Genomic DNA, 12338 nt, shown 5'->3' with positions numbered 1-12338 from the left:
AGAGAGCTTGTTTTTGAAAAGTGATTTTAAAAGGTGAATTTCTACGTGGATTCTTTTTCAACATTTCAATTTGAAATTATTTATTTTGCCAATGTCCTCTTGGAATTCCTTGTTTTTTGGCCTTTCCATAGTTCAGTTTTCGACTTTTCGACGTTAAAACTGTCCTTGAATTTCAACAAATCGAGAGAGTGAATGATAACACCACTCCGTCTCACTGTGCCTCACCTCCCCCTACTCTACCATCCTTTTTACATGGATGCAATGCGAGACGAATATTGTGTAAGTCCACTGGCAGGCCCTGTAGCGAAGTTTTCCTAGTCTATGCCTCCTATTCTTCCTATTCTCAAGGTCTTCTCACTATTGTACAGTAAACTTCCGTTAATTCGACCCTGACGGGAACGCGAAATTTGATCGAATTATCCGAAGGTGGAATTAAAGAATAGGCAGAAAAATTGTAGAGGTCAATGTCACCTTTGTGCATTCCTCTGCTGTCGCTCACGCTTGAAACGCGCATATCGACACATTGCACATAGAGCGCTCTCGCGCGCGCTACAACATCGGTGCCAGGCGTATCCTGCCCGCGCAAGATGGCGGAAGCAAAACTGTAGACGATTTCGCGGAAAGCTCGCAGTGTGCGTGCGTGCACGCACCCACCCACTGAATGTGCGCTCAGCGATATCGTCTTCAGTTTCGCTTCCGCCATCTTGCCCGGGCAGGACATGTCTGACGACGACGATGTCCACTTCCACGAAGTCATCGAAATTCGAAACTCGTCGAGCGCACGTTGTGTATCGGACTCTTGTTGCACGAACAGTTTCCGAAGGAAAGCCCGGTGAAACGTAGAACAATAAACGGAAAGCAAAAACGAGAAAGAGACGTTTCCTCCTCGCCCGGCACGAACCACCACCCACCACCAGCAAATGAATTGAGTTTTAGTGCATCGTACGCCATTGGCTTTGCGTACGCAAGAGATGCGTGGTGGTTCTGCACAATGCGCGAAGCTCTATGTTTTGCGCGTGCGCAGAACCACAAACGCTATCGCTTACGTACGCAAATACGATAGCGTTCGGTGCACAAAAACTCGCGGTTATCGGAACGGATCGGTACTGGTCAATCGTCGTCTGCCGATCTCCCACCTGAACTTTAGGGCGAACTTTATCTTGTATGTGCGGTGCGGGCGACGCGGATGCCTGGTTCGCGGACGCATCGATCGAATTACACGATGTGCACTGGTTTCACGTTCGAAATAACGAACTTTTTTTATCAATAGAGGCATACGGGCATTTGACGGGACCTTCGAATTCGATCGAATTAAGCGGAAAATCGAATTATCGGAAGTCGTATTAACGGAAGTCTACTGTACTATGACCAAACGCGGATTTCCTCAGACAGGTTTCACGACCCCAATTTGACCCCTTCTCTGATAGGGTGTCAGAACAGTGACTGTATTCCACGGAATGGTATTTAGTTCTCTTGTGACCGGCAATGTGGCGTTACTGTGCGATGGCAAAATGGCGCGGTTCACGAAGCCGTACGCACCTGTAGTTTTTTCAATATTGTGAACAACTGGAGGCATAGACAGACATGACACTGGCACCAAAATATTCAAGAAAGAATTCTGCAAAAACGTTATTGATTACATTTCAGATATGTGCCACAGTAACCGAGCAACGAACTTGCAAAAGTGAGAGACCTAACTTAAGCACTTTCTGCACTTTTCGTAAGGTTCTCAAAACCGCTGCTATTTTTTTTTTCCAAATGTCTTCAATATGAATTGTTTGAAATTGGAAAAGCTATCAAACAAGGCCATTTTTGTCCAAATTGGTTCAGTATTAGATACGAAAAATCGCATTGCTTCTCCCATAGAGAATACATGTAGCCGCCGGAGTTCGTATCCCCTCTTAATTTGGGCTCGTGCTGTTGTGGTGTTAAACCGTCAGAACTTATATGTTTGTGGCCTTGTCTTCTGTTCTTATAAATTTACTTACTGTAAATACTACTACTACTGGAAATACACAGCTGGAAATACTAGGGCAGGTTCTACTTGCCGAATCACCGGGCTGGGCCTTGCTCTACTCACTGAACCACAGGGCCTAGCCGAGCCATCGTTCGATGCGCCCGGGCTGGGTCGGGCTCAGAAAAGTCTGTCCATGCACAGCTCTAATACTGCTTGCCAGATGTACTACTGATGTACATGATGTGTGCATTATGTAAAGAGTCAAATACACCAAAGTGTCAAACCCTTTAACATTGCCTTATTATGACGGAATCTGTTACAAATGTTTGCAAAATACAAAAACATTGACAACATAAAATCCAGACTACACCTCAAAAAAATTTCACAATAACAGTCTTTGTTAGAAAGGTGTCTGTTCAAAGAAAGTTTGACCCCAAAGAAAACTTCGTCCCAAAAGTAATGAGAATGATCTTAAAAAAAACTTTTATTACATACAACTACAGTGAACCCTCGTTAATATGACCCCCAATAACGTGACATAAGCGCTTTATGACCATACTCGTGGGGAACAATGCGGTGAAACTTCTGTAAATCCCCCTGTTAATATGACAATTCCGCATTATGACCAAAATTTTTGGGAACGATCATGGTGATAATAACAAGGGTTCACTGTACACTGTATCACCTTCAAAGTTGGGTCCCATGGGATCATACACAGTGCAACAACGAAGCTGCAATTCTTTATAGTAGTGGAATAGGTCTGCATATGAGATGATGTCCAGAGCCCTCGTCGCAGCTGACTGGAGGTTTTCAACTATGTCAAAACGATGTGCTTTCAGGTGCACTCTGATTTTGGGGAGCAAAAAAAGCACACAGTACCAAGTCAGGGCTCTGGGGTAGGTAGTAAAGAGTAAGGAAGATTTTCTGTGCCAAAAATTTCATCATAGGCAATGACAGGTGACTCAGCGCATTGTTGTGGTGGTGAACCCACCCCCAATGTCGAGGACCTGTAGGTAGCTCATAAGAAATTTGTCTGACATTTAGACGTCAGTCTCTATCCAGAGCAGTTTTGACAATGGCCACATTTTCATCGGTTCTTGATCCTGGAGGACAACTGGGGCCCTATTCCAAGCCACTGTCAAGTGCCTCCAACCTTGTCGACAGAGGGGTATCGGTAAGGAGTGATTACGGCCATTGGGAATGATACCTGCCAGTTTAGGCATTCCCATGCCACCTTTAACAATAGCGCGCTTGGGTTGTTGACTGTCGTTAGACTTGGCTACAGAGTCAAGACGTCTCGGAATGAGACACCTCCTTCTCAGCCAATTGCGTAGCAGGAGGAGAACCACGTGGAATGCCTCTCGTTTTGGAAGGAGATGACGACGTGTTGATGTTGGAGAAAAAGTCTCTCGATTCTCACACGCCGCCCAACACACGAGTACAAAATATGAAATGATGTTGTCGTTCATGATCGAGCACCTTAATTTATTTACGGGCATTTTGTCGCCATCCTACATGCAATTAGACAGGCAAAAGGAGTGGTAAGAATTACTCGCAATATTAAATTCCAGCGACGGAGCTGTCAGGACAATTGACAAGTGGCAAAATGTAAGGTTTAGGCAGACCTTTGTGTGTTGTGCTGGTAATCTGTACATGAATGATACTGAAGCCATTTCACGAAACACATCTCATTTGATACAAACACGTTGTGGCACGATCTAAGCACCGGTGCCAACTGTGGCGGTGTTGATGGGAGCCACGCGAAGTACCTTGCACCATCTTGATAGCTCTCATTCTGCTTAACGAGAAAGTCGAGGTTGTTGTTCCTGCAAGCGACACCATTGCTTACGGGTGACGCGTTTGGAGCGCAGGAAATACCAAATTCTCATCGCTAGCATTACGTTGCGTCACATGCCACGTGTGCTCGCTCTCGAACGACACATTCGCGCTACCGACACATATTAGAATAGGGCCCCTGGCGCGCTGGATGTTCATATTCAACGACTTCCTTTCCATCTTTGAAGACCTTGTGCCACCTGAAAACTTAGGTGGACGACAAAGCAGCTTCTCCATACGCTGTCTTCAACATTTGTAACGTTTTTGAAGGTTTCTCCAAGTTTCATGCAAAATGTATTAATGTCAGAACACCGCTCAGCACTCCACTGCATTCTTGTGTGTGATGACATTGAAAAGCAAGAGTGCACTTCCATAGCGTGCAGACCGCTCCGATTGCTCGGGCTCAATTCTGGAGGCCTGATCCTGAGACAGACATCCCATCCACTACCTCGACCCCTACTTTCCTGAAGCAGCTCACCTTGCAAGCGAAAAAAAGAAAAAGCATTTTTTCATTACTTTTGGGACAGACCTCGTAAATGTGTCATTGACAGGCATGTTGTGCAGAAAAAGGAATTTTGTACATGAAATACAGTTCGACACTTTGGAGAGCATGAGACACATGAGCCCCATAACTCTATTATGTGCAGGTCGGACTGTGCCTCCTCAAAAAGCTGGGTGGCTATACATGAAACAGACATTAAGAAAAACTGTTGAGGAGTGATTAAATGGAAGGTCGTTAATGTAAATGAGAAATTGGTAAATGAGTGGAACAAACACAAAACATATCTTTCAGGAACTCCTGGTTCAACAGAAAGGAGAAGAGTTGTTATTAAAGATGTGAAATGTTCCCATGAAAACAAAAACCATGTGGCAGGGTGCAAGAAGGTGAAGAGCATGTTGGTTGACACTGAACACGTTACAAATGCACTGTGACAAGGGATAGGCATGCTGTCCGTCCCTTGCCCGTGTGCATTCTCACCATGTTCAGTATGAGATAGGTATCATTTCTACTTTCACAATCAGTAACCACTGAGGAACGTTACAGCTCCTTTGTAGTCCATGAAGACAACATCTGTGAGTGCCTTTATCAAGATGGAAGATGTTTTTATAAACTGCATATGTATGGTGCAAGTCAAGAGGTACTTGAAGAAAGAAATTTTGATAGGTGAAGTCCAGGAGGCTAGAAAACATGTACATTCTAGGAGCATGTATGGAGTAGTGATGAATCTTATTGGAAGGGGAATTCAAGTATGGGAGGTAATGGGAGACTTGACACAATGGCAAACACCAGAAGGCCACACCAGAAAAAGCCTAAAAAAACGTTCCAGAACATTGAGAGCCAGAGAGATAACCTATCATGACTAAGCATAATGGGTCGTTCAGCCTTCATTAACCTGAAGTAGTTGTGTCTCGTAAATGTTGCATTTATAAGTTGCACCTCGTCAAATCGTTGGTGTTGTTCCATGGCCTGGTTTTTCTGAAGTGCTATTTCTTCTCATTTAGAAGCATTTTTGAGCTTCGCTAAATTGGGGGAATGTTACCATTTCCACTTGGACACTTCAGCATTTCAGCTCGTGGGCCTGGCTTGCAGCTTCATTTGCACCACTGTCCTGGTTAATTCATTGTTCTTTCTGCAGGAGCACATGTCTAACTGCTAGATTGACAGTCCCGCATATCACAGCTGCATCCCAAGATATTCTTCCACGGACTGCATGTGCAGTCATGTTCCATTTATCTACAACGCAGCTGCCCAGAGAACCTGTATCGGGACACGAAATGATGGGATATGGCCTCGAGCTATTTTGAGCCCATCATACGGGCTCATGCCACATCAACTGACCAGTATGCCTGAACTTTTGCCTGGCCGGTGGATTCCATTGGAGCGAAGGGTGATTGACTCATCATAGCACCCAAGAATCCGTGTACAAAAACACAAGTCACATGCTAACCAGAAAAAGTGAATAAAATGCATAATTTTGTCAAAAATACAACTTAATTTTCTTTCAGAGCATTTCAGAAGTACAGTTCATGTAGCACTTGTGTATCGGGAAATTATCCGATGGCTGGGCAGCGGAACGAAGAAGTCTCTATAAACTAGCTGTTGCCCATAGCAGGTTCACTCTTCTGACACTTAATGAAGTCAAAGTCACACTTAATACATATATTCTTCTCTAGCAGTGTGCACATATTTACTTCCTACAACTTGTCCCATGTACATTTCACGTAGTTTCTTTTGTAACTGGAGTGGGATTACACTAGTATGATGAGCACTTCTCAGTCATTCTTTTTCCCAGGTTGCTCTTTCTGCATCCGCATGCTGCAGCTTTCTGTGACTCACTGTGTGCTCTTTGTGATCAGGTGACTCATGATCTAGTACATGGCTGATGTGTCATGTGACCAAAGCATAACATATTCACAGTGTGTATGATGAGGTCATGGCAGATCGCAAGGACAACATTCGGACCATGGGGGCATATCGTTTGCAGTTTAGCACATCTTGACCCAGTACCTTGGCATGCACAAGGTCTTTTCGAAGTGTGACCCAAGACTGCTTGCACGTTGTAACGACTGCCTTCCCACCGCTGTCGACATCTGCTTGGCTTTGCCAGCACTTCCGCCATCATCATCCAAGAGGCTAGTGCATGGGAGTGGAACAAAAAGGGACGACACACAGCACGGAGTGATATTTCATCTACTAGAGCTTGCTCTCCTCAGAAGTGGCCTTTGGCCAATCGTCATTAAATGTCTTCTAATTTTGTAGCCAGTCTCTCTTGCCTGCATCTGATGACTTTTACCATCTTCCACGCCAGTGGTGCAACAACTGGTGGCAGCAACGGGACACTTGAAGCCAGCAGGTGCTTTCAGAAGAAAAGTAATGAGGTTTACTCGCATGGAGTTCATATTCTTTGGCATCCACTGGTGAGTGGTTGGGGTTTCCTTGAGGCACGCCAAGCTCAAAATCTTTAGACGTTCGATTTGGGCACGCGTGCATTTAGGCGTAGCAGTTTGGAACAGATAGGCTTATCACTGCCATCATGGAAATCGCTTCCAAAAGGCATCTCCTCTTATTATGTGAGGAATTGGGAATATGAACTGAGAAGTCCATGAGGAAGCCAGAGCTGGTGGCTGCTATTTGGCCCCCAGGAGTAGAAGAGGATGAGCTTCAAGAATGTTTTGAAGTTGTTCTGAGGTCTAAGCAAAAGGAAGAGGCTGAACTTCTGGAACGCCAAAAGATGAAGCAATTAGAAATTTTGGAAAGGCAATGTCGGATAGAGTATGCTACTATGTTTAGACACATCTTCGAGTGAGACAATTTTTGTTGACAATGGAAAGCTCAAAGTGTCAAAACTTCTGCAGTCTTATAAAGTAGGGGATGATACTGGATTGTTTCTCGTTAACTTTGAGAGGACGTGCAAGAAAGTCAATGTACCACAAAATTTGTAGACTCAGCATATATCATCGGCTCTACCCTGTGAAGCAGCCAATGTGATTGCTCGTCTGAGTAAGAAACATTCAGAGGATTACAAGAAGGTAAGCTGCACTCTTGAAGAAGTACAGGTTGTCCACAACGGCTTTCAGTCAGAAATTTCAAAAGCTCGACATAAAAGCTGGAGAAAGTTACTCTGGGTACGCCTATAATGTTAAAGCCACTATAGTGGAGTGGTTAAAAGGCTCAAACTCTTATAACATGAAAGAGAAGGTTCTAAAGTGTTTTTGCTTAGAGCAATTCTATCGAGGAATACCCGACAAGGTCAGGCTTTGAGTTCAAGATAGAACAAATGTAGAAACAGTTTAGAGAGCAGCGGAGCATGCTCAAGACTTTGCAATGCGCAGAGAGGCGCATCATAAGGATTGTCAAAGAAAGCCACTATGGCAAGAATGAAAAGACGATTGAAGTTCCTAAACTGTTTGAGGAAAGAGAAAATAAGGAGGGTGGTTCAAATAAGAAAAGGGACAGCCCTCAGAAGGACTTAGAAGTGAAGGCTTATAAACTAAGCAACAAACTCGGTGTTACAACTGTAACGATCTAGGGCATATTGCTGCAAATTGTCCTAAGCCTAAAATGGTATTCTCATATGTTACTGATGACAAAAATATTGCGCTGTTGAGGCCATACATGCGCAATCTGGAGGTGGATTGGAAACCATGTAGGGCCTTACGTGATACTGCTTCTACTATGGACATCGTGCACCCATCACATGTGAAGAGTCAGGATTTTAATGGTGAGAGTGTATGGATTAAGCAAGCAGCAGAGGAGCAGAGCGTATGTCAACCTTGGGCAAAAATTTGCACGAAGGGGCCATTTAGCGAATGGCACACTAAACCAACTGTTTCTCAAAATGTGCAGACTCGTATCAGTATCTCTTCTCTAATCATTTGGATGAGCTGTTGAAGGGAAATGGGCTCAGCTATAGAGAAGGAGTCATTCATGTGCTAATGCAATCAAAGGAGAAGGAAGAGGAACAGGAAAGAAAGAGGAAAAATCTGTACAAAATGCAACTAACGAATCTGTATATGCTAAGTCGCCTGAGACAGTTGAAAGTGAGGAGCAGAACAATAATGAAAAAAATGATCAGAACAATACAGAGATCACTGTTCTGTCCCGCATAACATCTAGGTTCACAAACCTTCTGCAGGTTAATAGGCATACGTGGGATCCAGGTATCATTAATTTAACTTTGACGTGGTCTACAAGAAAAAGGAGAGCTTCGTGGAAACGTAGATTGCTTGAGCCGTCACTCCTGTGGTTGATAGCAATAGCTTTCTAACTTTTCTTCAGTTTCTCAGTTGGGTTTTAAGAATTTTGGCATAACCCCATGTTTGGGCTTGAGCAGTATTATTAGTATTAGGCTATCCTTCCAAAGGTAATGGTTTGTGTGTTCTTCAAAGATTGATTTGTCTTGGTGTGTGCCGGGGAAGCTTCACCGTTCCTGTTGGTGTCTGGGACTGGATTCACTTGGGTTTAGTCTTTTGAACTGCTGTGCTGAGTGTTCATGTGCTCACTGCCCATGTGCTGACTGCTTCAGTGCTAACTGTCCCGAAAGCAAAAGTTCCCATTAGAACTGTTGGCTGACTCATTATCATCTGGCGACGATCTTCCGGGCGGCAGAGGAGCTGTAACGACAGCCTTCCCTACGCTGTTGTCATCTGCTTGGCTTTGCCAGCACTTCTGCCATAATCGTCTGAGAGGCTCGTGTAGGAGTGGAACAAAAAGAGACGGCACACGGCACAGAGTGATTCTTCGTCTACTAGAACTTGCTCTCCTCAGAAGTGGCCTTTGGCCAATCTTCATTAAATGTCTTCTAATTTTGTAGCCAGTCTCTCTTGCCTGCTCCTGATGACCTTTCCCCCATTCCAGGCATAGGTGGGGAAGTTACATTTATTTTGTAGTGTACTACCGTTACTCACTACTTTTTTCAAAAAGTAACGCATTACGTTATTCGTTACTGTTGTGGTAGTAGGTACAGTGGCGTAGCCAGACCTCCAAGGTAGGGGGGGCTCGATACGAAAACTCGCCCTACTCCCCCCCCCCCCCACCGCTGATCCTGGGCGCGACAACATACACATACTCGTGCACGCCGCAAAATGCGGTTAAAAAAAACAGGACGAAAATAATTGGTTTGGACGTGCACAATACGATTACATGTATAGGCTGTCATGTCCAATGAGGTGGTGTCACGAGATTGGAAGGATTTTGAAAAGCTCATACTTTGAAAACCATTCAAGAGTGCTGCTTAGACGCCATGAACTGTAAGAACTTTCGCGATCGTCACACTGTCACCCCCCCCCCCCCCCCATATATATATTATTTTCTCCTCGGATTTCCACGATTTCCGTGGGTCGGTCCGTGGCAGGTAGGGGGGGCTCGAGCCCCCCCTAGCCCCCCCGTGGCTACGCCACTGAGTAGGTAACACATTACTAACGCTGTTACTTCTGATAAGTAATGCCGTTACTTTTGCATTACTTCACAAGTTGTCCTTATAATATGTACCATTTTTGGTTGAGTCACATAAGTGCGTTCCGCAAATCAATACATGCAATGTTGGGCACAAACAAGGGTCACGCATGAACATAACTTACATGTTCGATTTATTGCAACACAGAAGCAGTTGCTGTTCAAGATTTTCATCTGTGAGCTTCGCCCGTTTGGATGAGAGGACGCCTAATGACCAGTGAGTGCTCCTTGTCAAGGTTGATAGAGATAGTGACCTTTTATCTCACACAGTACAAATCCAAACAGCCAATCCTTTGGTACTTTGTTACTTGTTCAGAGGGTAGAGGCTATTTATCTGTCGCTTTTGCCCCATTCGTCCAAAAAATACCAGAGGGAGTGAAAAACAGAGGTGGTAAACTTCAGTTTACCGCAAACCATGTGACACTGGATCTGTCCTAGATTTTTATTCATACCACGCACCTGAACACAAATGTGCTGTTGTCAGAAGCTTTTACAAACGTCTAGATGCTGTTTCAAGCTTTCGCCAAGCAAGAGAAACCGAACGTAAGCTATCAAGTGACATCCTTACCAAGAACCATTACCCTGTTGACTTCGTCAAAAGTACCATTTCTATATTGTCTGATGTTCATGAGAAGAACCCCACTCCTGAAAACATCGTATGCATTCCCTATGTTCGGGGCCTATCAGAAGCTGTGCGAAGAATTTTAAAACCACTTGGCATACACACAGCCTTTAAACCCATCAAAACACTGTATAATATTTTATGTCACCCCAAAGACCCTGTGCCCCACATGGAAGAATCTGGTGTTGTATACAGGTTGGAATGTGAACAATGCAGTGCCTGCTATGTGGGAGAAACTGGAAGAAAGAAAGCCACGAGACTGAAAGAACATCAGCAACAGATATCAAAACCACCAGCAGTGAATCACCGCACAGAACTTGTCGAGCACGTGCTAAAAACAGGTCATTCTTTTGACTTTCACAATGTAAAGACCGTGGCACACGAGAATAGATGGGGGTAAGAAAATTTTTGGAATCTTGGCACATTCACCGTAATGATAACGCATGTAACAGTCACAAAGGGCCACTACCTGATTGCTACAAGGTCATGACTAAGCTATAAATAGAACTCGGAACTGTTTCTTGTTTCATTCTGATGATGATGCCCGAACAGGCATTGAAACGTCATATTACATTTTGTTTCATTGTTACATCAAGCCAGTGTGTGTAAGTTTTCCTCAAAGGTAGTAAACAAAGGTGACATCTCAACCAGGGTAGGTCGATAACCCTTCTTTTGCGGTCTTTGTCGGTGCCGATGTGACCTTCTTGTCATTGTTGAAGATGAATAGAAAAAATCCGGGATGTTCCCAGATTCTGCAGGCACGGTCCTCGCTCAAGCCTTCAAGTTTAGACGATGAAGCAATGTTCCTGAACATGCAGTGACGCATAACGCCGTTACGCTTTAGTTATTAAAAATGTAATGACGTTACGTTACTCATTACTTTTCTCCCAAATGTAATGCGTTACCATATTTCACTACTCGAATGTAACGCGTTACCGGTAACGCACTACTTTGTAACGCATTACTCCCCACCTATGATTCCAGGCCAGTGGAGCAATAACTTGTTAAAAAACAAACGCACTACACCACATCTCCAATGTCCAGCCATTCAGGGCAGAACCTGTGGGCTTATTGCCCGGTATGTGACTACGAACGAAGCATTAGTCCACCACTTCCAATCCAAGAGCAAGGCAAATATGCCTCGTTCCCAACTCTGAAAAATGCCAGTCTGTTCAGATGGCCAGAGTTTTCTGGGATACAAAGGATGTGCATTCCGTCAATTACCTTAAGACGGGCAGACCATCACCAAGGACTACCACACAGTGTCGTTCAGAGGGGGGCGACAGGGGTCATGCACACCCCTTGGAGCTCAAAGATCCTGTGAAAATTGCTTGCAGGTCATCATGATTTATACTTTTTATTAGGGGTGTGCGAATATTCAAGTTCTCGAATTCGAATTCGAGTCGAATATCAAACGCTAGAACTATTCGATTCACGAATCGAATATTCAATATTCGACTATTCCACGAATATGAATGACGCAACCCGAAAGTGGGCTTCACATGATGCTTCCATGCATGAAATGAAGCCTGCTTTACGAAATTGCCCTTGCTGCAGGACCAACACAGGCAGGACGGTGATTAGTTTACCATAATGTTATCCAAAGTTAGTTCTGTAGACATCGTCTGTGGAAGGGGAGGCGCCCCTCCCACATATAGTTTAGTGGGGACTTTGTGCGGGGACTTTAGGTGAGGACCTTGATTTGATGTCTGTGGGGTTGCCACTAAAAATTTGGGACTCTTATATAATGGCTGCAACCCACAAACAAGAAGGGTGTCTGAAAGATACATAAAAACCGGACTATAGGTCGACCCCGCGTATAAGTCGACCCCAGTGTTGCCACGCCCGTTGGAGGAAAAGTATGGAGATCACTTGTTCAAAAGTATGGAGACTTCCGTAAAAATCAGTAGATGGCAGTAAAACATACAATTTGCTTAATTAACATCGTTTTTAGGCCAGGATTTTGT

General features: G+C 44.3%; 1 protein-coding gene and 1 long non-coding RNA gene across 5 annotated transcripts in view; one reads left to right on the top strand and one right to left on the bottom strand.

The window, feature by feature from the left end:
* LOC135388566 (uncharacterized) overlaps window positions 1-5728 on the top strand; it is a 41148-nt gene extending 35420 nt beyond the window's left edge. Inside the window, exon 3 of the long non-coding RNA XR_010421463.1 lies at window positions 5431-5728. This is a non-coding gene — a long non-coding RNA (uncharacterized LOC135388566). The remainder of the gene's footprint in view (window positions 1-5430) is intronic.
* LOC135388563 (iron-sulfur clusters transporter ABCB7, mitochondrial-like) overlaps window positions 1-12338 on the bottom strand; it is a 281999-nt gene that overhangs the window by 236847 nt on the left and 32814 nt on the right. The window lies entirely within an intron of this gene.

This window comes from Ornithodoros turicata, chromosome 3 (genome assembly GCF_037126465.1).
Source record: "Ornithodoros turicata isolate Travis chromosome 3, ASM3712646v1, whole genome shotgun sequence".
NCBI lineage: Eukaryota > Metazoa > Arthropoda > Arachnida > Ixodida > Argasidae > Ornithodoros > Ornithodoros turicata.
This window is presented reverse-complemented; position numbering and strand designations above follow the sequence as displayed.